At 42.0% G+C, this 23,745-nt stretch overlaps 1 pseudogene; it reads left to right on the forward strand.

The window, feature by feature from the left end:
* The first annotated feature begins 5,159 nt into the window (after positions 1-5,159).
* LOC105526447 overlaps positions 5,160-23,745 on the forward strand; it is a 71,570-nt pseudogene continuing 52,984 nt past the window's right edge.

Genomic DNA, 23,745 nt, shown 5'->3' on the forward strand with positions numbered 1-23,745 from the left:
TGCAGGCTCCGCCTCCCGGGTTTAGGCCATTCTCCTGCCTCAGCCTCCCAAGTGGCTGGTAATACAGGCGCCTGCCACCTCACCCAGCTAGTTTTTTGTATTTTGTTAGGAGAGACAGTGTTTCACCGTGTTAGCCAGGTCTCGATCTCCTGACCTTGTGATCCGCCCGTCTCGGCCTCCCAAAGTGCTGGGATTACAGGCTTGAGCCCCCGCGCCCGGCCCCACTCCTTCGCTTGTCAGTGCCACTTTTTTCACATCCCCACTAAATCCACGTCTTTTTTATTAGCTGTTTTATATAATTTTCATCTCTTATTCTATAACTTATAAATAAATGTGAAAAACAGAATCCTATTTTGATTCACATTTCCCTGATTTGGTGGTTGAGCAACTTTTTAAGTAGATGAACCATTTTGATGTCATCTTTTGTAGTTCCACAATTCTTATTTTTTGGCGTTTTTATTGTTATTATTGATGGTTACAGGAGCTCTTTATGCTTTGTCAATATTAATTTTTGTCTGTTATCTATGTTGCATGAATTTGCTCCCAGATTGTCTCTTGTTTTGTTTTTGGTAACTTTCATCATGAAAACACTTTGAGTTTTATTACAGCACATCTGTTCATCTATTTCTTTGCAGTTTCTGGGTTTGGTGCCTTGCAGGTGTCGTCGCCTTTTGAAAATTACCAAGATGAGCTTTGTTTTGTTTCATCTAGTATGAAACAAAATGCATTAACCTCTTATGCATTAACTTCTAAGTTATTTGGAATTTAGATTGTGTATGCTATAAGATAGGAATGAAATTTCTTTCTTTAAATAGTATTTACTTTCTCAAGAGCATTTGTTGAACAATTCATTATTCCCCCATTGATTGGAAATGCCAACTTTAATATATTAACTTTCCATAAATACACACACATTACTGAATTCTTTCATTTTAAAATTTTTTGTTGTGACAGGGTCTTGCTGTCTCGCCTAGTCTGGTCTCAAACTCCTGGCCTCAAGCAATGCTCCCACCTCAGCCTCCTGAGTAGCTGAAACTACAGATGCAAGCCAACATGTCCAGGCTAATTTTTAAATTTGTTTTTTGCAGAGACAAGGTGTCACTATGTTGCCCAGGCTGATCTTGAACTCCCGGGCTCAGGCAATCCTCCTGTGCTCCCAAGGTGCCAGGGTTACAGGCCTGAGCCACCACTCTTAATTCTTCAAAGCTCATCTAAGACATTGTTTTGTGTTGTTGTTGTTGTTGTTGTTGTTGTTGTTGAGACAGGGTCTCACTATGTTGCCCAGACTGGAATGCAATGTAACAATCATGGCTCACTGCAGCCTCAACCTAGGCTCAAGCAATCCTTCCACCTCAGCCTTCTGAGTAGCTGGGACTATAGGTGTACACCAGCTCACTTGGCTAATTTTTGTATTTTTTGTAGAGACAAGGGTCTTGCCATGTTGCCCAGGCTGGCCTTGAACTCCTGGGCTCAAGCAGTCCTCCCACCTCAGCCTCCCAAAGTGTTGGGATTACAGGTGTGAGCCGCTGCGCCTGACCTCAACATTCTTTTTTTACAATAAGAGAGTACAGTAATTAGACAATAGTTCCTGATAATAAAACATGGTATCAGCATATGTGTGCTGGTCTTTTTTAGCAGGAGGTCATGCACTTTGTTCAGAGAGATATGATGCCAAGCTATTATGGAAGAGCTGCTTTAATATGAGAGTGTAGACTACATTACATAACATTTTATTTTCAGCTAAGTTAAATAGCTACTGACCTAGATTTTCATGATGCTATTAAGATACAGGCTTTACGTTAGCTTCAGTAGCTCTGAGGGCTATATGTAGCTAAACAGCTACATTCAGAATAGATTCCTGACCACAGAAATAAATGTCAAGGAAAAATCAATAAAAGCTGCAAAGAATTTTATGTTGCTTCTAAGAGATTTTGTCACAAGGTGATAAACAAGTAAGACCATGGTCAATAATGGGAGAGCAGTGCCTAAATCTCTCCTGCTTGTCCTGTAAACTATTTACCTGAGATACCCCAGCTGGAATTTGCCCAGGAGGAAACATACTGGCTAGCATTTTAGATGTCATAACTAGTGAATTAAAGGTTTATAATCTGTAGGGAATGGAGAATTGACCTTTAAAAAATAAAGTAGATCACACTTTAAGTCCCACCAGATGGGACCATCCTAATGGAGTTAAAATACAAGCAAGTGCTACAAATTAGAAACCATTATTCCACATGCCTTGAATATCCTAGAAATAGGAAATTTCCACCAGACACTTTGTTTATTGGGACCATGCTACATGAGAGTGTGTTCTCAAACTCAGCCAGAAAAATGCTTAGGGTTGAGATCCTCATTTGTTTCCTCCTATTGTTATATTCCTAAGAAAATAAAAGCTAGGATTTTGAGTCCATCTCCTAGTGTTCTAATTCAAAACAAAGCAATTTGTCTTTTTAAAATCTATAAAATAAAAATAGTTACCATTTCTTGAGCAATTACTTTATATCTACCAGTCAGCATCCTAAATGTTATACATTCATTCACTAATATTTACAATAGCCCTATTAAACAAGTATCACTCTACCCCCCCCACCTCCCCCCATCCTTTTTTTTTTTTTTTTTTTGGAGACAGAATGTCGCTGTTGTCACCCCGACTGGAGTGCAATGGTGTGATCTCGGCTCACTGCAACCTCTGTGTCCTGGGTTGCAGCAATTCTCCTGCCTCAGCCTCCCAAGTAACTGAGATTACAGGTGTCCATCACCACACCCAGCTAATTTTTGTGTATTTTTAGTAGAGACAAGGGTTCACCATGTTGGCCAGGCTGGTCTTGAACTCCTGACCTCAGGTGATCCACCCACCTCGGCCTCCCAAATTACTGGGATTACAGGCATGAGCCACTCTGCCCGGCCCACTGTTCCCCTTTTATAGGTGAGAAAACAGAGGCTTAAAGAAGTTAAATGACTCCAGCTGGGCACAGTTGCTCACACCTGTAATCCCAGTACTTTGGGAGGCTAAGGCAGGTGGATCATTTGAGGTCAGGAGTTCGAGACCAGCCTGGCCAGCATGGTGAAACTCTGTCTCTACTAAAAATACAAAAAAAGTTAGCCAGGCGTGGTGGTGCGCACCTATAATCCCAGCTACTTGGGAGGCTGAGGCAGGAGAATTGCTTGAACCAGGGAGGCAAAGGTTGCAGTGAGCCGAGATCACACCATTGCACTCCAGCCTGGGAGAAAGAGTGAGACTCTGTCTCAAAAAAAAAAGAAAGAAAGAAAAAGAAAAAGAAAGAAAGAAAGCAAAAATCCAAAGGTAAATCAGCTCCTATAAAGTGACTAGACAAGTTGCCCCAGTTCCAGGTCAGGTATCTGAGTTATCAAGACTGTAGGCAAATCCAACCACCACCAGGAGAATGTCCCTTTGTTCTTTAGACTAGCCCACAGTTACCAAAGAGGAAGAAGTTTGGATTCACTTCCCTAAACTGAAACTAGTTGCAAGTGATTTCATTAATCTTGTGTTTTTCTAAACCAGCCAAGTATTTGATTCAAAACATCAAATCACACTCATCACTTACTCTAACTGGAACTCTGTTTCCCATCTATAAAATGTGCTAGATTGAATATGTCAGACTGATTGTGTTCAAGAACTGTATAATTCTACAGCTACAGGATAATAGGAAGAATTAGCACAGTGGCAGTTCCTGAGGGGAAAAAAAGTCCCAGAATAATTATCTCACCATGAACTGAGAAGCACAAACAGGTGGATGAATGTAAGAATAGTATTTAATTCAAAAGAGGTACCAAGTTCAGGGCACTCCGTGCTTTCCAGCCCACATTCAAAAGACACTTTCTAACAATGACACTGATTGACTGAATGCAATCAGTAGAGGGTGACCAGGATGGTAAGGCATCAAGACATCATGTGCTATAAAGAACATCAGGAGGAGTCTGAAGAACAGGGATTGTTTGCTTGGAGCCCCTGGAGAGAGAGTTCCTCCCACGTCTTTACCACTAGAAACCACCCAGGAGTCCAAGCCAGAGAAAGAGGCTATAAATGAACTGACTTCACACCTTCTAAGGAGCTAATGCCATCATGCCTTGCCTTCCTATTTACCTCAGTCATCCACAAAAGTCCAAGTTCCAAAATTTAGGGTCATCACTAGATTTTTCTCCCCACAGGACGCTGTACATACCTGACTGGTCCAATCTTCTGTCCTTCCTGAGCCACACAGATATCTCTACTATGTCCTATGGAACTCACAGATGTCATCAACAAAACCCCCTCTATCCTCAAACACTTCTCTGAGTGCTTCCTACTCTGTGTACTCCTCAATAATCCCTCTGAGTACACTGCTACACCTGGGTCCTTTTCATGTGTAATTTCTTTTTCCACATTCAACATATCACAATGCCCCGAGATGGTATAAATATCCTTGCCCCTCATTCTCATATACAAAAGTTTTACTCTTTAAAGAACATTCACCATAAGCAAAATACCCCCATTCCTTTTACCTTGATTTATTACCTGAAATCTTCATGTGAGTCTGTCTACCTTTTTTTAAATCACCTATTTGACCCGCTAGAATGTGATCTCTATGACAGCAATGTTTATATCCTGTTCACCACTATCACCCACACTGAAACATGATCAATGTTCAATAAATATTGATCAATATTCAATAAATGTTGAATAGATAAATGGCCTACTTGGGGCAATGAATATATAAGCATCTTTCTACTAAGAAAAGTGACTTCTCCCTTTTAGGAAAACAATCATAATTACATGAATTATGCGTATGCTGACTATTTTGACATCTGAAAAAGTTTTGCTTAAAAGCTGTGACAGTTGGAATTTTTGACTGCCTAGTGTATTTCCCCTCTTGGTGACAACACTCCTAATTTCTTTTACAGAAAAGACCTTCTCCATTGTGTGCAGTCTTGACGAAACCATAAATCGAAGTCCTCTTGTCATCCCACCCCATCACACTGTTCCCTTTCTCTGTTTCCCTTCTCCTTTCTTCTTGCTCTCTTTGTCTCTCTTTCACCAGGCTAAGAGATAGAATCACAACACAAGCCAGAATAATTTTTTCCCAGTACTTTGTTTATTGAGATTTGTAACTTAAAGGATTGAAAATGTGGGTGGTTAACTCCATGCGGACTCACCCTTCACGGTGCAATCCCTGATGGAGGCTCCGCTCCTGATTGTCCTGGGCTTGCCTCTGGCAGGCCTACCAGCCCCTGCCCATGTCCACCTGAACCAGATCAGTAGCTTTCCCTGGGATAGCTGTGACAAAGGGAAGGATCCTGTGGTGATCAGAAGCCTGTCCCTGGAAGCTGACCAGTTTTTTTTCGTTCCTGGGAACGTGATCGTCAGTGCTGAGGGCAAGACCAGCGTCCCCCTCAAATATCCTCTGAAGGTGGAATTAACTGTAGAGAAGGAAGTGGCTGGCTTCTGGGTCAAGATCTCATGCATGGAACAGATTGGCAGCTGTGCCTATGAAAACTTCTGTGATGTGCTTGATACTTTCATTCCCCCTGGGGAGCCCTGCCCAGAGCCCCTGCATACCTATGGGCTTCTTTGATACTGTCCCTTCCAAGAAGGCACCTACTCACCATGAGTGAGTTCACTGTGCCTGACCCAGAGCTGCCCAGCTGACTCAGCACTAGAAACTACCGCATTGAGAGCATCCTGAGCAGTGGAGGAAAGCGTCTGAGCTGCATCAAGATTGCTGTCTCTCCCATCCTGGTTAGCAAGGTGAAACTGGTGGCCGGTGCCTGTAGTCCCAGCTACTCGGAAGGCTGAGGCAGGAGAATGGCCTGAACCCAGGAGGCGGAGCTTGCAGTGAGCCAAGACTGCACCACTGCACTCCAGCCTGGGCAACAAAGCGAGACTCCCTCTCAAAAAAAAAAAAAAATTGCTGTCTCTCTAAAGGGAATATAACATGGCATTAGCCACAGCAGAATGAAGGGATGTGAGGAAGGTTCCTTTTCCTTTGTCTCATGTTTGCCAAGGCCAAATTTTGACTCTCTGCCTCCCTTCAAGCCCCTTTCTGCAATAAGTCAGCTACCCTCTCTGAAAACCACTTTGTGCCACTTACATTTTAGGCTGGGACAAGCAGCCCTGACCTAAGGGAGGATGAGTTGGACAGTTTGTTTGTTTGTTTGTTTGTTTGTTTGTTTTTGGAGACAGAGTCTCGCCTTGTCACCCAGGCTGGAGTGCAATGGCACGATCCCAGCCCACGGCAACCTCCACCTCCCAGATTTAAGCGCTTCTCCTGCCTCAGCTTCCTGAGTAGCTGGGACTACAGGTACACACCACCACGCCCAGCTAATTTTTGTATTTTTAGTAGAGACAGGGTTTCCCCATGTTGGTGAGGATGGTCGCGATCTCTTGACATCGTGATCTTCCCGCCTCAGCCTCCCAAAGTGCTGAGATTACTGGCACGAGCCATCGTGCCCAGCAATTATTTTTCTTAAATAGTGTGCAGCACAAAGGGGCCGAGCAGACATGTGAGTGGGGAAAGCCAGCTTGTGGGTGGCCATATTGCAGCCTCTGATCTAAGAGGGTGCATGCCTTCTCCTCTTAAAACAACTCCTGTGGTACCACTTCTCTCTGCACAGGGCCAAATCCATCGTGTCTGATCTTAAGGAGAAGGCTCTTCCAGTTCTAGGAGAGGTATGGGCGGCCTCTCATATGTGAGCTGTGGGGATTAGGAGGCTGCCTGCCCCAGTCTTGGAGCTCTGCAGGGTGAATGAGGCAGATGAGAAAGAGTTGGCCCCACCAACAGCTGCTTTGTGGAGCAGGGGTCCAAGGAAGATAAGGTGGACTCAAGGTCAGGCTGCCTGGATTCGTCTACCACCCTGTTATGCCATGACAACTTCTAAACCACACATCGGACCTGAGTTGTGGGGCTCATATGAAGCCTGGAATAGCAATAAATATTTTTAACTTGCAAAAAGAAAATAAAAAGGCAGGTGTGGTGGCTTACACCTGTAATCCCAGCACTTTCGGAGGCTGAGGTGAGCAGATCACTTGAGCCCAGGAGTTCGGGACCAGCCTGGCCAACATGGTGAAACCCCCTCTCTACTAAAAATACAAAAATTAGCCAGGCGTGTGCCTGAAGTCCCAGCTACTCGGGGAGGCACCAGAATCACTTGAACCCCAGAGGAGGAGGTTGCAGTGAGCCGAGATCGTGCCACTGTACTCCATCCTGGACAACAGACTGGGACTCTGTCACAGGGAGAAAAAAAGAGAGAGAGAGTTATTGTTAATTCCTTAGGAATAACTAGATTGATACAAAAACTACTGTTCGTTCTGTTTTTTTTTTTTTCAGACAAGGTCTCACTCTGCCACCCAGGCTGGAGTGCAGTGGTGTGATTACAGCTCAATGCAGCTTCAACCTTCCAGCCTCAAGCTCTCCTCCCACCTCAGCCTCCTGTATAGCTGGCACAACAGGCACACACCACCAAGTCCAGCTAACTTTTGCATTTTTTGTAGAGACAGAGTTTTGCCATGTTGCCCAGGCTGGATTGTCTTTTATATTTAGTTATGTTTAATTATATGTGATAAATGCTATAGAGTTCTCATTGAAATGAACTGTAGCAAATTTTTAAGTAAAAAACAATTTGCATAATATATTTTTAAAATAAGCACTCCTAAAATAATACTGTGTATTTTCATCAGTTTATTTGTATAAATATGTATATAAACAGATAAAGACCCCAAAGATATATGCAAACTAAAAATAGTAATTAATTATGTAGAAGAAAAAATTGGGGGAGTCAAGGGTGACTAGCTTAATCTGTCATATATATCATGTGAACTTAAAAACATAATTTTAAGAAGAAAAAAATTTTAAGTACGTACAGAGGCACAAAGTCTGATTTTGAACTCCTTTAAAAATATACAAGTGCAGACATAAAAGCTCCATGGGGTGACGATAAAATTGTAAAGGCTTGTGTGCTATTACCATGAGCGTAGGATGACCAATCATAGTGATTTTCCCAGGATGGCTGGTCATCTTACATAATGGTATCCCTTAGAGTAAAAAACAGTGTTTTTTTCTTAAGTTTGGCAGGATAATTGCTGTTATATGTAGTAAATGAAGTTTTGGGGAACTCAGGCTTTTTTCTAATGCCTGGGGATTGATAATACAACCAGCCTATATAACATTTATTAATTTAACAAACAGTAATTCATTGTTTGTTGTGTGTCATCACTGTAATAGTGATATAGGAGATAGAAAGAAATCATTTAGATAGATAGATAGATAGATAGATAGATAGATAGATAGATAGATAGATAAAATGAAGAGACTTCCCAGCAGAAAACTTTCTAACAAAAAGCAGCTCAGAAATTGCTCCCTTTCTAACCTCATGCAGTTCAAAGAAATCACTTCTCCTGTAACAAAGAGCAGCCTGGAAGATCAGGCTGTAAAACACAGATAAGCAACCTGGACACAGACTGGGAAGCTTCCTGGTTGTCACCGAACTTCACAAACGTACAATAGGCCCCAGTAAAAAACAGTGCACCTTAATAAGCACATTCCTGGCTGGGCGCGGTGGCTCAAGCCTGTAATCCCAGCACTTTGGGAGGCCGAGACGGGTGGATCACGAGGTCAGGAGATCGAGACCATCCTGAGCTACACGGTGAAACCCCGTCTCTACTAAAAAATACAAAAAAACTAGCCGGGCGAGATGGCGGGCGCCTGTAGTCCCAGCTACTCGGGAGGCTGAGGCAGGAGAATGGCGTAAACCCGGGAGGAGGAGCTTGCAGTGAGCTGAGATCCCGCCACTGCACTCCAGCCTGGGCGACAGAGCTAGACTCCGTCTCCAAAATAAATAAATAAATAAATAAATAAATAAGCACATTCCTTTCCCTTTCTTTAGCCTAAGATAGAGAAGCTGGAAGCATGCACGGGGTGGGGAATGCCTGCAGCTGCAAGAAGGTGCCTGGGAATGGACATAGAAACTCTCCCTCCCCTTTTAGCACACGCAGATAAGCAGCAGCAGAACAGCACAAAATAAGAGCCTGCCTGCACAATCAAAGAATGGGGTGGGACTACTAGAAACTCTGCTCTACGCAGATGGCACACTTGGTCCTAACCGGTTCTTCAGGCCCTATGGAGATAAGACACCCCGCCCATCACTAGCCCATTTTTTAAAAACCCTGACATTCTTACTACAACTTGCAATTGGTTTGGACCCCTCTCTGTGACAGAGAGCTGTTCTTTTTTCTCACCTTTTAAACTCCTGCTCCAATCTCTTTCTGTATGCATCTGCATCCTTGATTCCCTTGGCCATGAGATCAAGAACCTTGGTATTTACCCCAGACAATGAGGCTGTTTCTGTAGTTCCTAAAGATCCTATAATAAGGGAGGCACAATCCCTTTATTTATTTTTGTTTGTTTGTTTCAAACGGAGTCTCGTTCTGTCACCCAGGCTGAGGTCCAGTAGTGGTGTTCCCAGACCAAACCAAGGGTCGGGTTGCTTATTCTCATGGCCCAATAACGAGATGCAGATGAACTGGGAGAGAAGAGAGTTTTTATTTCTGTAACTGATTACAGGGAGAAGGGCTGGAAATTATCACCAGACCAACTCAAAATTACAAAGTTTTCCAAAGCCTATATACCTTCTAAGCTACATGTGTCCGTGTAAGTGTGCATTCACCTAAAGACACAAGCGATTAACTTCTTTTAACCTATAACTAAGATCTGAGTCCTGAAGACCTTCCTCTGGAGCCTCAGTAAATTTACTTAGTCTAAATGGGTCCACGTGCTGGGGTGATTACTGTTATCTTGTCTCCTGCTAAGTCATGGAGGTTTAGGGAGTTACCTTAGTCCCCAGTAAAGCTTGTTTGTGGAGTCTTGGAGAGTTTCTTCAGACCCACAATAAAACTTGTTTAATCCTGAACAGGTCCTGTTAAGAATTCCTTCATTATCCTGTCATGCTTTAAGGCCTAAGAAAAGCCTAGGCAAAACTCTTGGTGGGCTTTTGTCACATTCCAGACTTTGTACAAGGGCAGTAGCTCTTTCAGCATTCAATATTTAACTTAACCCCTCAGTCAGTGCTGAAACAGCTGTTATGGAGGCCTACATCAGTGGGACCTGGCCTGCCACAGTGTGATTACAGCTCACTGCAGCCTCGATCTCCTGGGCTTAAGCAATCCTCATACTCAGCTGAGACTACAGGCACACACTGTCATGCGCGTCCATGTGAAGAGACCACCAAACAGGCTTTGTGTGAGCAACAAGGCTGTGTTTATTTCACCTGGGTGCAGGTGGTCTGAGTCCGAAAAGAGAGTCAGCAAACGGTGGTGGGATTATCGTTAGTTCTTATAGGTTTTGGGATAGGCAGTGGAGTTAGGAGCAATGTTTTGCTGGCAGTGGGTGGATCTCACAAAGTACATTCTCAAGGGTGGGGAGGACTACAAAGAACCTTCTTAAGGATGGGGGAGATTACAAAGAACCTTCTCAAGGGTGGGGGAGAAACAAATCACGATGGTGGAATGTCATCAGTTAAGGCTATTTTCACTCCTTTTGTGGATCTTCAGTTGCTTCAGGCCATCTGGATGTATATGTGCAGGTCACAGGGGATATGATGGCTTAGCTTGGCCTCAGAGGCCTGACACACATACACACACACACACACCACCACCACCACCACCTTTTTTTTTTTTTTGGAGAGATGGGGTCTCACTATGTTGCCCAGGCTGATCTCAAATTCCCGAGCTCAAGTGATTTTCCTGCTTCAGCCTCCCAAAGCACTGGGATTACAGTTGTGAGCAGCTTCACCAAGCCATGGCACAATCTTTATCCTCAAATACCTTAGCATCCTAAGAAGAAAACACACAAGTAAGCAGGTAACCCGAAGACAGTATTAAGTGACAGGTAAGTAGAAGGAGCTGAGGGAGCACATGGGTGGACATCTAACAGCCTTAGGAGAGTAGAGAAGCTTTTCTGGAGGAAAAGCACAAAGGCAAAAACAAAAATTGTGTGAAGGTCAACCCCACAGACTGCCAGATGTTTCCGCAACATCTCTATGACACCTGTATTAGTCCATTTTCACACTGCTGTAAAGAAATAGTGAGAGTAGGTAATTTATAAAGGAAAGAGGCTTAATTAACTCACAGATCCACATGGATGAGGCAGCCTCAGGACATTTACAAAAAATGGTGGAAGACAAAGGGTAAGCAAGATAGCAGGAGAGAGAGTGAGAGTACGCACAGGAAATACTGCCACTTTTAAAGCCATCAGGATCTCGTGAGACTCACTCATTGTCCGGAGAATGGCATGGGGGACGTGGCCGCCATAATCCAATCACTTCCCATCCTCGACACGTGGGGATTACAGGTCCCTCCCTTGACATGTGGAGATTACAATTCGAGATGAGATTTGGGGGGGGACACAGCCAAACCGCATCAACACCTCTCCCCGCCTGGAGCTTCCACAGTAGCAATTGGTGTTGCAATGATCTGTGAGCTCCCCAAATATCTGCTTAGAGTTCTTAGAGGCAGGACCTGCTCCATCTTACTTTGTAACTACTGCAAGGCTGCCATGTGTGAATGAATAAAGAGCTTTTACTAACCAAAAACAAAATGTAAGTGATGGAAAATATTAAATCATCATATGGGCCAGGCACAGTGGCTCGCGCCTGTAATCCCAACACTTTGGGGGGCTGAGGCAGGAAGATTGCTTGAGCCCAGGAGTTCAAGACCAGCATGGGCAACACAGTGAGACCCCATTTCTAAAAATCAAAAAAATTAAAAATTAGCTAGGCATGGTGGTGCACACCTGTAGTCTCAGCTACTCAGGAGGCTGAGGCAGGAGGATTGCATGAGCCTGAAAGGGTGAGGCTGCAGTGAGCCATGATTGCACCAGCACACTCCAGCCTGTATGACACAGTGAAACTCTGTCTCAAAATATATCTTTAAAGACTTTTTAAATCATCATGTGTTATGTCTAAGGGCAGGAAGCAATAAATAAATAAAATAAAAATAAATCATCATACGACTGGAAGCATCTTTCTTTCTTAGTAATATATAAGATAATGGTGGGACCAGGTGCAATGGCTCATGCCTGTAATCCCAGCTCTTTGGGAGGCCAAGGCAGGAGGATTGCTCGAACCCAGGAGTTCAAGACCACTGTGGGCAACATAGCAAGACCCCCATCTCTATAAAAAAATTAAATTGAAAAAATTTAAAAAGATAATAGTGCATCTTAAATTGGTGGCATCTTAGATTCAATTAAATATGGTATTTTTAAAAGGATCACTGTGGTTGCAGGGTTGAATAAAGCCAGTGAGGGAGGTAAGGAGGAAGGGGGAAAATGAGAAAAGCAGAGAGATGATTCAGGATGCTATTGCAGTAGAGAAATGATGGTGACTGGGATCAAAGTTGTAGCACAGTAGAAGGGAGAGATTGTCTGATTCTGAATGTATTTTTGAAGGGCAGTTGATAATGGACAGCAAGATTGGGGTGTGAAGGAAAGAGAAGACTCAAGGATTAGTTAAAGATTTTTGACCAGGACAACTGGGAGAAGGGAATTGCCATTTTCTAAACTTTCAAGTTCAGAGCCACAACTTGGCCACTAACAATCTGAGTAACTTTAGAAAAGTCATTACCCTTCTCTGAACCTCAACCTTCACATTTGTACATGAGAGATTTACACCAGATCAGAGGTTCTCAAACTGTGTTTGGTACAGTTGCCTTAAGATACTTCTCAGGAGATAGGAGAAAATTCAGCCAAACTGGATTACAGGCTGTGTATAGTAGGAGTCCATGTAAAGTTGTGTTTAAAAACAGGAATTAAAAGTATTTGAAATAACTCTATGCCAGGTGCAGTGTCATGCACCTGTCCCAGCTACTCAGGAGGTTCACTTGAGCTCAGGAATTTGAAACCAGCCTAGACAACATAACAAGACTCTGTCTCTATAAAAAATAAAATAATTAATTAAAAACATATAGCTACCATAATCTGTTAATGAAAATGCACTATAAAAGATGTAAAGTGTAACTACAATAGCATAAAATGGGATAAGGGAGAAGTAAAAGTATACGGTTTTTGTATGTGCTTGAAGTTAAGCCGTTATTAACATAAATTAGAATGTTCTAACTATAAGATACTTTATGCAAGCCTCATAGTAACTACAAAGAAAAAATCTCTAGTAGGTACACAAAAGATAAAGAAAAAGAAATCAAAGCATACCACTACAAAAATTCAACAAATCACAAAGGAACCCAGCAAGATTAGAAGAAAGGAACTACAAAACAGTCAGTAAACAATTAACAAAATGGCAATCACAATTTCTTACCTGTCAACAATTACTTTAAATGTAAATGGATTGCTGGGTGCGATGGCTCATGCCTGTAATCCCAGCACTTTGGGATGCCAAGTCAGGTGGATCACCTGAGGTTGGGAGTTCGAGACCAGCCTGACCAACATGGAGAAACCCCGTCTCTACTAAAAATACAAAATTAGCCAGGCATGGAGGCACATACCTGTAATCCCAGTTACTTGGGAGGCTGAGGCAAGAGAATTGCTTGAACCCAGGAGGCAGAGCTTGTGGTGAGCCGAGATCATGCCATTGCGCTCCAGCCTGGACAATGAGAGTGAAACTCTGTCTCAAAAAAAAAAAAGTAAATGCATTAAATTTTCCAATGAAAAGACAGAGAATGCCTAAATATGTTAAAAAAAGAAAAAAAAAGGTTTAACCATATGCTGCCTATACAATTCAATCATAAAGACACATTTAGACTAAAAGCGAAGAGATGGAAACAGATATTTCATGTAAATGGAAACCAAAAGAGAGGAGGAGTGGCAATATTTACAACAGACAAAATAGACCTTAAGTAAAAAACTGTAAAAACTAGATTAAAATTGTCATTATATAGTGATAAAGGGGTCAAGTTATCAAAAGGATATGATAATTTTATTTCAGACATTTAGGGAGAAGGATATAACAACTGTAAATATATACACACCCAACACTGGAGCTCCTAAATATATGAAGCAAATATTAACAGATCCAAAGAGAAAGATATATTGCAATACAATAATAGTAGGAGACTTTCATACCCTATTTTCGATAATGAATAGATCATCCAGACAAAAAATCAATAATGAAACATTGGATTTGAACTGCACATTAGACCATGGGTGTCCAATCTTTTGGCTTCCCTGAGCAACATTGGAAGAAGAAGAATTGTCTTGAGCTACATATAAAATATACTAACAATAGCTGATAAGCTAAAAGAAAAAAAGAATCTCATAACGTTTTAAGAAAGTTTATGAATTTGTGTTGGGTCACATTCAAAGCTATCCTGGGCTGCACGTAGCCCACAGGCCATGGGTTGGACAAGCTTGCTTTAGATCAAATGGACCTGAATGACGTACATACGACAATACATCCAACCCCAGAAAAATACACATTCCTCTCAAGTATACACACAGAACCTACTCCAGAATAGATATGTTAGGCCACAAAAGAAGTCTTTAAAAATGTAGTCCAGGGGCAGTGGCTCATGCCTGTAATTCCAGCACTCTAGGAGGCTGAGGCAGACAGATCACTTGAGGTTAGAAGTTTGAGACCAATCTGGCCAACATGGTGAAACCCTGTCTCTACTAAAAATAAAAATAAAAAATTCTTAAAAAGGCCAGGCGTGGTGGCAGGTGCCTGTAATCCCAGCTACTCAGGAGGCTGAGGAACAAGAATTGCTTGAACCTGGGAGGTGGAGATTGCAGTGAGCCAAGATCATGCCACTGCACTCAAGCCTGGATGACAGAGGGAGACTCTGTCTCGGAAAAAAAAAAAAAAAAAAATCAGGAAAAAAACCTAAGAGGGTGCAGTGAGAAAGAAAATGGCAGATAGGAGACAGGACTAATGTGCAGCTCCCACTTGGATGAACAGAACAGCTTGTAGAGACTCATATCATGAAATTTTTCTCCAAGAACCACTGCAGGAACATATCAGGAAAACTGAAAGAATTCACAGACTCTCTGAAAGAAGCAGTTTGTTGTTGCAAACTCTATGAGACAGTAGAAAAACTGTGAGTTCCCAACGTGTGAAAGGGGGGAAAGCCTGCCTCCAAACACACATCCCCACTGGGGAACCTGAAAATCCAGATCACAGGAGAAGAATTTAACTTTACCTAGAGCTAAAACAGATTTAGGGAGCTGAGCAAAATATAAAAAGTAGAAAAAGCATCGGGAAAAGCCTTGTAGGCAGTCCCAGTCCCCAGTTTGAACTCAAGGAAACCATCCCTAACTTTATCTCACAGGGGTCCTTGGGGAAGGCAGCCAGAGGAATTAGGGAAGGGTCAAGGCCGGGCGCGGTGGCTCAAGCCTGTAATCCCAGCACTTTGGGAGGCCGAGACGGGCGGATCACGAGGTCAGGAGATCGAGACCATCCTGGCTAACCCGGTGAAACCCCGTCTCTACTAAAAAATACAAAAAACAACTAGCTGGGCGAGGTGGCGGGCACCTGTAGTCCCAGCTACTCGGGAGGCTGAGGCAGGAGAATGGCATAAACCTGGAAGGCAGAGCTTGCAGTGAGCTGAGATCTGGCCACTGCACTCCAGCCTAGGGGACAGAGCGAGACTCCTTCTCAGAAAAAAAAAAAAAAAGGAAGGGTCAAAGGGTGAAAGAAGCTTCTAGCTGAACTTTGTAATAATTTTGACCAAGCACGAATTTTTCTGAGCAGAATTCAGGGTGTGAAGAGGAAGTGCAGATAGGAGCTCAGAAGCTACAGCCAAAGGTTTAAGCAGACAGGGAGGGGCAACACCTGAAAGTCCTGCTAGCCTTCTCAGCAGGGAAGCTTACAGCCTGGGGCAAGAGCTCAGCCCTGCATGCCAGCTGCCTGAATATAAACTTGGTGCTGTTGGCAGGGCACAGCAGGAATGAGACTGGCCTTGCTGGCTGCATGGAAGCTGGAGGAGGCTAATCACTGCTGGCTTTCTCCCATTTCCCTGGCAACCAGGATGACACAGCAGAGGCAGCCATAATCCTCCTGGGAACATAATTCCATTGGCCTGAGAACCACACCCCACATACCGGACAGTGGCCTCAGCAAGCCCCAAAGGAGAGTCGGAGCTCAGATTCATCTAACCCTGCCCCCATCTGATAGTTTTGCTCTACCTGTCCCGATGGTTGAAGACAAAAGACATAAACTCTTGGGAGCTCTATGGCCCTGCCCATCACCTGAGAAGCCTGAATACTTATCCTGACCAACATAGGGCAAGCTTATATCCCTCTTCTACCACAGCTAGTGCTCTCTTGAAAGTGCCACTTCCTAGCTGGAGGTCACCCAACTCAAGCCATTATAGCAACTCATAAGAAAACAACCCTGCTCCAAAGAAGGAGAAAACAACAGCTAATTCCACTGCCTACAACATGGCTAACCAGAGGTTCCTGAATCCGTCCACATGACAGCTTCACTGCTAGGATTACCAGCATTCAAGAAAAACAGTGCACTGAACAAAACTACAACCAACGATTCCTGCAGAGTCCACTTCCCTCCCCTGCCACCTTCACTGGAGCAGGTGCTGGCATCCACAGCTGGGAGACCTAAAGACAGATCACATCACAGGACTCTTTGCAGACAATCCCCAATACTAGCCCAGAGCCCAGTAGCTCTGCTGGGTAGCAGTAACAATCACTGCAGTTTAAATCTCAGGAAGCCTCCACCCCAGGGGAAGGGAGAGAACACCACATCAAGGGATCACCTGGTGGGACAAAAGAACCTAAACAGCAGCCCTTGAGTTCCAGATATTTCCCCTGAAATAATCTACCCACATGAGAAAGAACAAGAAAAGTAATTCTGGTAATATGAAAAAACAAGGTTCTTCAACACCCCTAAAAAGTCACACTAGCTCTCTAGCAATGGAACAGAACCAGGAAGAAACCTCTGAATTGCCAGAAAAAGAATTCAGAAGGTTGATTATTAAGCTACTCAAGGAGGTACCAGAGAAAGTGTAGGATCCAGCCCTACTGGGCCTGTGGATTTTTCTCCTCGTGTGCGGAGATGAGAGATCATAGAAGTAAAGACACAAGACAAAGAGATAGAAGAAACGACAGCTGGGCCCAGGGAACTGCTACCACCTAGACTGAGAGACCGGTAGTGGTCCTGAATGCCTGGCTGCGCTGTTATTTATTGGATACAAGGCAGGGGGCAGAGTAAGGAGTGTGAGCCATCTCCAGTGATAGGTAAGGTCATGCGAGTCACATGTCCACCGGACAGAGGGCCCTTCCCTGTTTAGTAGCCGAGGCAGAGAGAGAGAGGGGACGGCTTACATCATTATTTCTTCTATGCATTTCAAAGACTTTCACTAATTCTAGAGTACTAAAGTCTTTCACTAATTCTGCTACTGCTATGTAGAAGGCAGAGCCAGGTGTACAAGACGGAACATGAAAGTGGACCAGGAGCATGAGGGCTGAAGCACAGCATCACAGGCAGAAGGTTAGGCCTCTGGATGACTGCAGGCAAGCCTAACTAACGTCAGGCCTTCCACAAGCGGTGGTGGAGCAGAGTCTTCTTTAACTCCCCCAGGGGAAAGGGAGACTCCCTTTCCCGGTCTGCTAAGTAACCGGTGCCTTCCCAGGCACTGGCACTACCGCTAGACCAAGGTCTGCTAAGTAACAGGTGCCCTCTCAGGCACTGGCGTTACCGCTAGACCAAGGAGCCCTCTAGTTGGCCCTGTCCAGGCATGACAGAGGGCTCACACTCGTCTTCCGGTCACTTCTCACCGTGTCCCTTTAGCTCCTATCTCTATATGGCCTGGTTTTTCCTAGGTTATAATTGTAGAACAAAAAGAGTAATGCTACAAACTAATGATTAATAATATTCATATATAATCATATATATAATCTATTTCTGGTATAACTATTCTTATTCTATATATTTTCTTTATTACACTGGAACAGCTTGTGACCTCGGTCTCTTGCCTTGGCACCTGGGTGGCTTGCCGCCCACAGAAAGGTGAAAACCAACTTAAAGAAATTTTAAAAACAGTACAGGTATGGATTAAAAAGTCTCCAGAAAAATAGATATCATAAAAAAAAAAAAAACAAAAAACACAACTTCTGGAAATGAAAGACACACTTCGAGAAATACAAAATACACTGGAAAGTTTCAATAATAGACTAGAACAAGTAGAAAAAAGAACTTCAGATCTCAAAGACAAGGCTTTCAAATTAACCCAATGACACAAAGACAAAGAAAAAATGAATTTTTAAAAAATGAACAAAGCTTCCAAGAAATTTGGGATTATGTTAAATGACCAAACATAAGAATAATTGGTGTTCCTGAGGAAGAAGAGAAATCTAAAAGTTTGGAAGACATATATGAGAGAATAATAATTTTTAAAAAGCTTCCCTGGCCTTGCTAGAGATCTAGACATTCAAATACAAGAAACTCAAAGAACAATTGGGAAAGTCATCACAAAAAGATCATCACCTAGGCACATAATCACCAGGTTATCTAAAGTCAAGACAAATGAAATAATCTTAAGAGCTGTGAGGCGAAAGCATCAGGTAAAACATAAAGGAGAATCTATTGAATTAACAGCAGATTTATCAGTAGAAACCCTATAAGCCAGAGGGATTGGGTCCAGTCTGGAGTGCAGTGGCACGATCTCAGCTCACTGTAACCTCCTCCTTCCAGGTTCAAGCAATTCTCCTGCCTCAGCCTCCCAAGTAGCTGGGACTACAGGCATGCACCACCATGCCCAGCTAATTTTTGTATTTTTAGTAGAGATGGGGTTTCACCATATTGGCCAGGATGGTCTTGATCTCTTGACCTCGTGTTCCACGCCGCTCGGCCTCCCAAAGTGCTGGGATTACAGGCGTGAGCCACCACATCCTGCCTGAGGTCCTATCTTTAGCCTATTTAAACAAAATAATTATCAGCCAAGAACTTTGTATCCAGCAAAACTAAGCTTGATAAACGAAAGAGAGATAAACTCTTTTTCAGACAAATGCTGAGATAATTCTCCACTACCAAGCCAGCACTATAAGAAATGCTAAAAGGAGTTCTAAATCTTGAAACAAAACCAAAAAGTATACCAAAATAGATCTTCTTCAAAGCACAAATCTCATAGGGCCTATAAAACAATAACACAGTGAAAACAAAACAAGGTATTCAGGTAACAACTAGCATGATGAATAGAACAGTACCTCACATCTCAATAGAAATGTTGAATGTAAATGGCCTAAATGTTTCACTTAAAAGCAAAATGGATAAAAATCCACCAACCAAGTATCTGTCTTCAAATGACTCGCCTAACACACAAGGGCTCACACTGACTTAAGGTAAAGGGGTGGAAAAAGATATTCCATGCTAATGGAAACCAAAATCGAGCTGGAGTTGCTATTCTTATATCAGACAAAACAGACTTTAAAGTAATGATAGTTTAAAAAGGACAAAGAGAACATTATATAATAATAATAGGATTAGTCCAACAGGAAAATATGACAATCCTAAATATATATACATCTAACACTGGAGCTCCCAAATTTATAAAACAATTACTACTGGCTAGGTGTGGTGGCTCACACCTGTAATCCCAGTGCTTTGGGAGGCCGAGGCAGGCAGATCACTTGAGGCCAGGAGTTGGAGATCAGCCTGACCAACATGGTGAAATCCTATCTCTACTAAAAATAGAAAAATTATCTGGGTGTGGTGGTGCATGCCTATAATCCTAGCTACATGAGAGGTGAAGGTTGTATTGAGGCAAGATGGCACTACTGCACTCCAGCCTGGGTGACAGAATTAGACTGTCTCAAATAATAATAATAATAATAATAATAATAATTACTACTAGACCAAAGAAATGATATAGATGGCAACACAATAATAGTGGGGAACTTCAATACACTACTGACAGCACTAGACAGAAAGTCAACAAGGCAAAGTCAACAAAGAAACAATGAACTTAAATTATGCCTTAGAGCAAATCCATTTAACAGATAATTACAGAGCATTCTACCCAACAACTCAGAATTTACATTCTATTCTTCAGCACATGGAACATTCTCCAAGATAGACAATATGATAGGCCACAAAACAAGTCTCAATAAATTTAACAAAATTGAAACTATATCAAGTACTCTCTCAGAACAAAGTGAAATAAAATTGGATATTAACTCCAAAAGGAACACTCAAAACTATACAAATACATGTAAATTAAATAATCTGCTCCTGAAAGATCCTTGGGTTAACAATGGAATCAAAATGGAAATTAAAAAATTATTTGAACTGGGCCAGGCACAGTGGCTCACGTCTGTAATCCCAGAACTTTGGGAGGCTGAAGTGGGTGTATCACCTGAGGTCGGGAACTTGAGACCAGCCTGATCAACATGGAGAAACCCTGTCTCTATTAAAAATACAAAATTAGCCAGGCGTGGTGGTGCATACCTGTAATCTCAGTTACTCGGGAGGCTGAGACAGGAGAATCGCTTGAACCTGGGAGGTGGAGGTTGCGGTGAGCTGAGATTGTACCATTGAACTCCAGCCTGGACGACAGAGCGAAACTCCATCTCAAAAAAAATTATTTGAACTGAATGATAATAGTGACAAAACCTATCATAACCTCAGGAATACAGCAAGAGTAATGCTATGAGGAAAGTTTATAGCATTAAATGCCTACCTCAAAAAGTCTGAAAGAGCACAAGGAGACAATTAGAGGCCACACCTCAAGGAACTAGAGCAACAAGAACAATCCAAACCCAAATCCAGTAGAAGAAAAGAAACAACAAAGATCAGAGCAGAGCTAAATACAATTGAAACAAACAAACAAACAAACAAAACAAGAGATAAATGAAACAGAAAGCTGGTTCTTTGAAAAGATGAAATTGATAGCCCATTAGAAAGATTACTCAAGAAAAGAAGAGAGAAGATTCAAATAAGCTCAATTAGAAACAAAATGGGATATATTACAAATGATATAGCAGAAATACAAAAGATCATTCAAGGCTACTATGAACACCTTTATGCTCACAAACTAGAAAACCTAGAGGAGATGGAGAAATTCCTGGAAATATACAACCCTCCTAGATTAAACTAGGAAGAAATAGAAACTCCAACCAGACCAATTACAAGCAGCAAGACTGAAATGGTAATTTAAAAATTGCCAACAAAATAAAAATGTCCAGGACCAGATGGATTTACAGCTGAATTCTATCAGACATTCAAAAATAATTGGTACCAATCCTACTGAAACTACTCTAAGAGATAGAGAAAGAAGGAATCCTCCCTAAATCATTCTATAAAGCCATTATAGCCTGCTGAGCATGGTGGCTCATACCTGTAATCTAAGCACTTTGGGAGGCTAAGGGAGCGGATCACAAGGTCAGGAGATCAAGAGCACTCTAGCCAACATGGAGAAATTCCATCTCTACTAAAAAATACAAAAATTAGCCAGGTGTGGTGGCTCATGCCTGTAATCCCAGCTACTCAGGAGGCTGAGGCAGGAGAATCGCTTGAACCAGGGAGTCGGAGGTTGCGGTGAGCCAAGATCACTCCACTGCCCTCCAGCCTGGTGACAGAGCGAGACACCTCATCTAAAAAAAAAAAAAAAAAAAAAAGTCAGTATAACCCTAATACCAAAATTACGAAAGGACAAAAGAAAAAAGAAAACTACAGACCAATATCTCCGATGAACATAGATGCAAAAATCCCCAACAAAATACTAGCTAACTGAATCCAACAATATGTCAAAAAGATAATGTACCATGATTAAGTGAGTTTCATACCAGGGATTCAGGGATGGTTTAAATACAGAAGTGAATATAATACACCACATAAACAGAATTAAAACAAAAATCATATGATCATTTAAATAGACACAGAAAAGCATTTTATAAAACCCAGCATTCCTTTATGATTAAAACCCTCAGCAAAATTGACATAGAAGGGATACCTTAAGGTAATAAAAGTCATCTATGACAAACCGACAGCCAACACTGTACTGAATGGGAAAAAGTTGAAAGCATTTTTGCTGATAACTGTTACAAGATAAGGATGTTCATTTTCACCACTTCTATTCAACATAGTACTAGAAGACCTATCCAGAGGAATCAGACAAGAGAAAGAAATGAAGGGCATCCAAATCAGTAAAGAGGAAGTCAAACGGTCACTGTCTGACAAATATGTCAAATGTGATCATATTCCTAGAAAACCCTAAAGACTCATCCAAAAAGCACCTAGATCAGATAAATGAATTCAGTAAAGTTTTAAGATACAAAATCAATGTACACAAATTAGCAGCACTGCTATATACCAATAGCAACCAAGCTGAGAATCGAATCAAGGACTCAACCCCTTTTACAATAGCTGCAAAAAATAATAATAATAAAATACTTAGAAATATACCTAATCACGGAGGTGAAAGACCTCTACAAGAAAAACTGTAAAACACTGCTGAAAGAAATTATAGATGACACAAACAAATGGAAACACATCCCATGCTCATGGATGGGTAGAATCAATATTGTGAAAATGAAAATATTGCTAAAAGCAATCTACAAATTCAATGCAATTTCCATCAAAATACCATCATTATTCTTCACATAACTAGAAAAAAAATCCTAAAATTCATAAGGAACCAAAAAAGAGCCAGCATAGACAAAGCAAAACCAAGCAAAAAGAATAAATCTGGAAGCATTTCAAACTGTACTACAAAACATAGTTAACAAAACAGCATGGTACTGGCATAAAAACAAAAAAAAAAAAAAAAAACCAGATGCAACAATAAGGAAAATAGACAAATGGAACAGAATAGAGAACCCAGAAATAAAGCTAAATACTTACAGCCAACTGATCTTCAACAAAGCAAACAAAAACATATGTGGAGAAAGGACACCCTATTCAACAAATGGTGCTGGGATAATTGGTAAGCCACATACAGAAGAATGAAACTGGATCTTCATCTCTCACTTTATACAAAACTCAACTCAAGATGGATCAAAGACCTAAAGCTAAAACATGAAACCATAAAAATTCTAGAAGACAACATTGGAAAAACCCTTCTAGACATTGGCCTAGGCAGAGTTCATGACCAAGAACCCAAACGCAAATGCAACAAAAACAAAGATAAATAGCTGGGACTTGTTTAAACTAAAAAGCTTCTACACAGCAAAAGAAATAACAAGCAGAGTAAACAGAAAGCTCATAGAGTGGGAGAAAATATTTACAAACTATGCATCCAACAAAGGACTAATAGTCAGAATTTACAAGGAACTCAAGCAAATCAGCAAGAAAACAACAAACAATACCATCAAAAAGTAGGCTAAGGGTTGGGCTCAATGGCCCATGTCTGTAATCCCAGCACTTTGGGAGGCCAAGGTGGGTGGATCGCTTAAGCCCAAGAGTTTGAGACAAGCCTAGGCAACATAGCAAAACCCTGTCCCTACAAAAAATATAAAAATTAGCAGGGTGTGGTGGCTTGTGGGTGTAGTCCCAGTTACTTGGGAGGCTGAGATAGGAGGATCCCTTGAACCCAGGAGGTGGAGGTTGCAGTAAGCTGAGATGACACCACTGCACTCCAGTCTGAGAGGGATCCTGTCTCAAAAAAATAAATAAATAAATAAAATTAAAAATGGAAAAGAAAAAAAAAATGGGTAAGGACATGGACAATCTTTTTTTTTTTTTTTTGTGAGACAGATTCTCACTCTGTTGCCCAGGCTGGAGTGCAGTGGCACAATTTCGGCTCTCTGCAACCTACACCTCCTGGGTTCAAGCGATTCTCCTGCCTCAGCCTCC

The sequence above is a fragment of the Colobus angolensis genome, unplaced genomic scaffold (genome assembly GCF_000951035.1).
Source record: "Colobus angolensis palliatus isolate OR3802 unplaced genomic scaffold, Cang.pa_1.0 Scaffold59, whole genome shotgun sequence".
NCBI classification, from domain to species: domain Eukaryota; kingdom Metazoa; phylum Chordata; class Mammalia; order Primates; family Cercopithecidae; genus Colobus; species Colobus angolensis.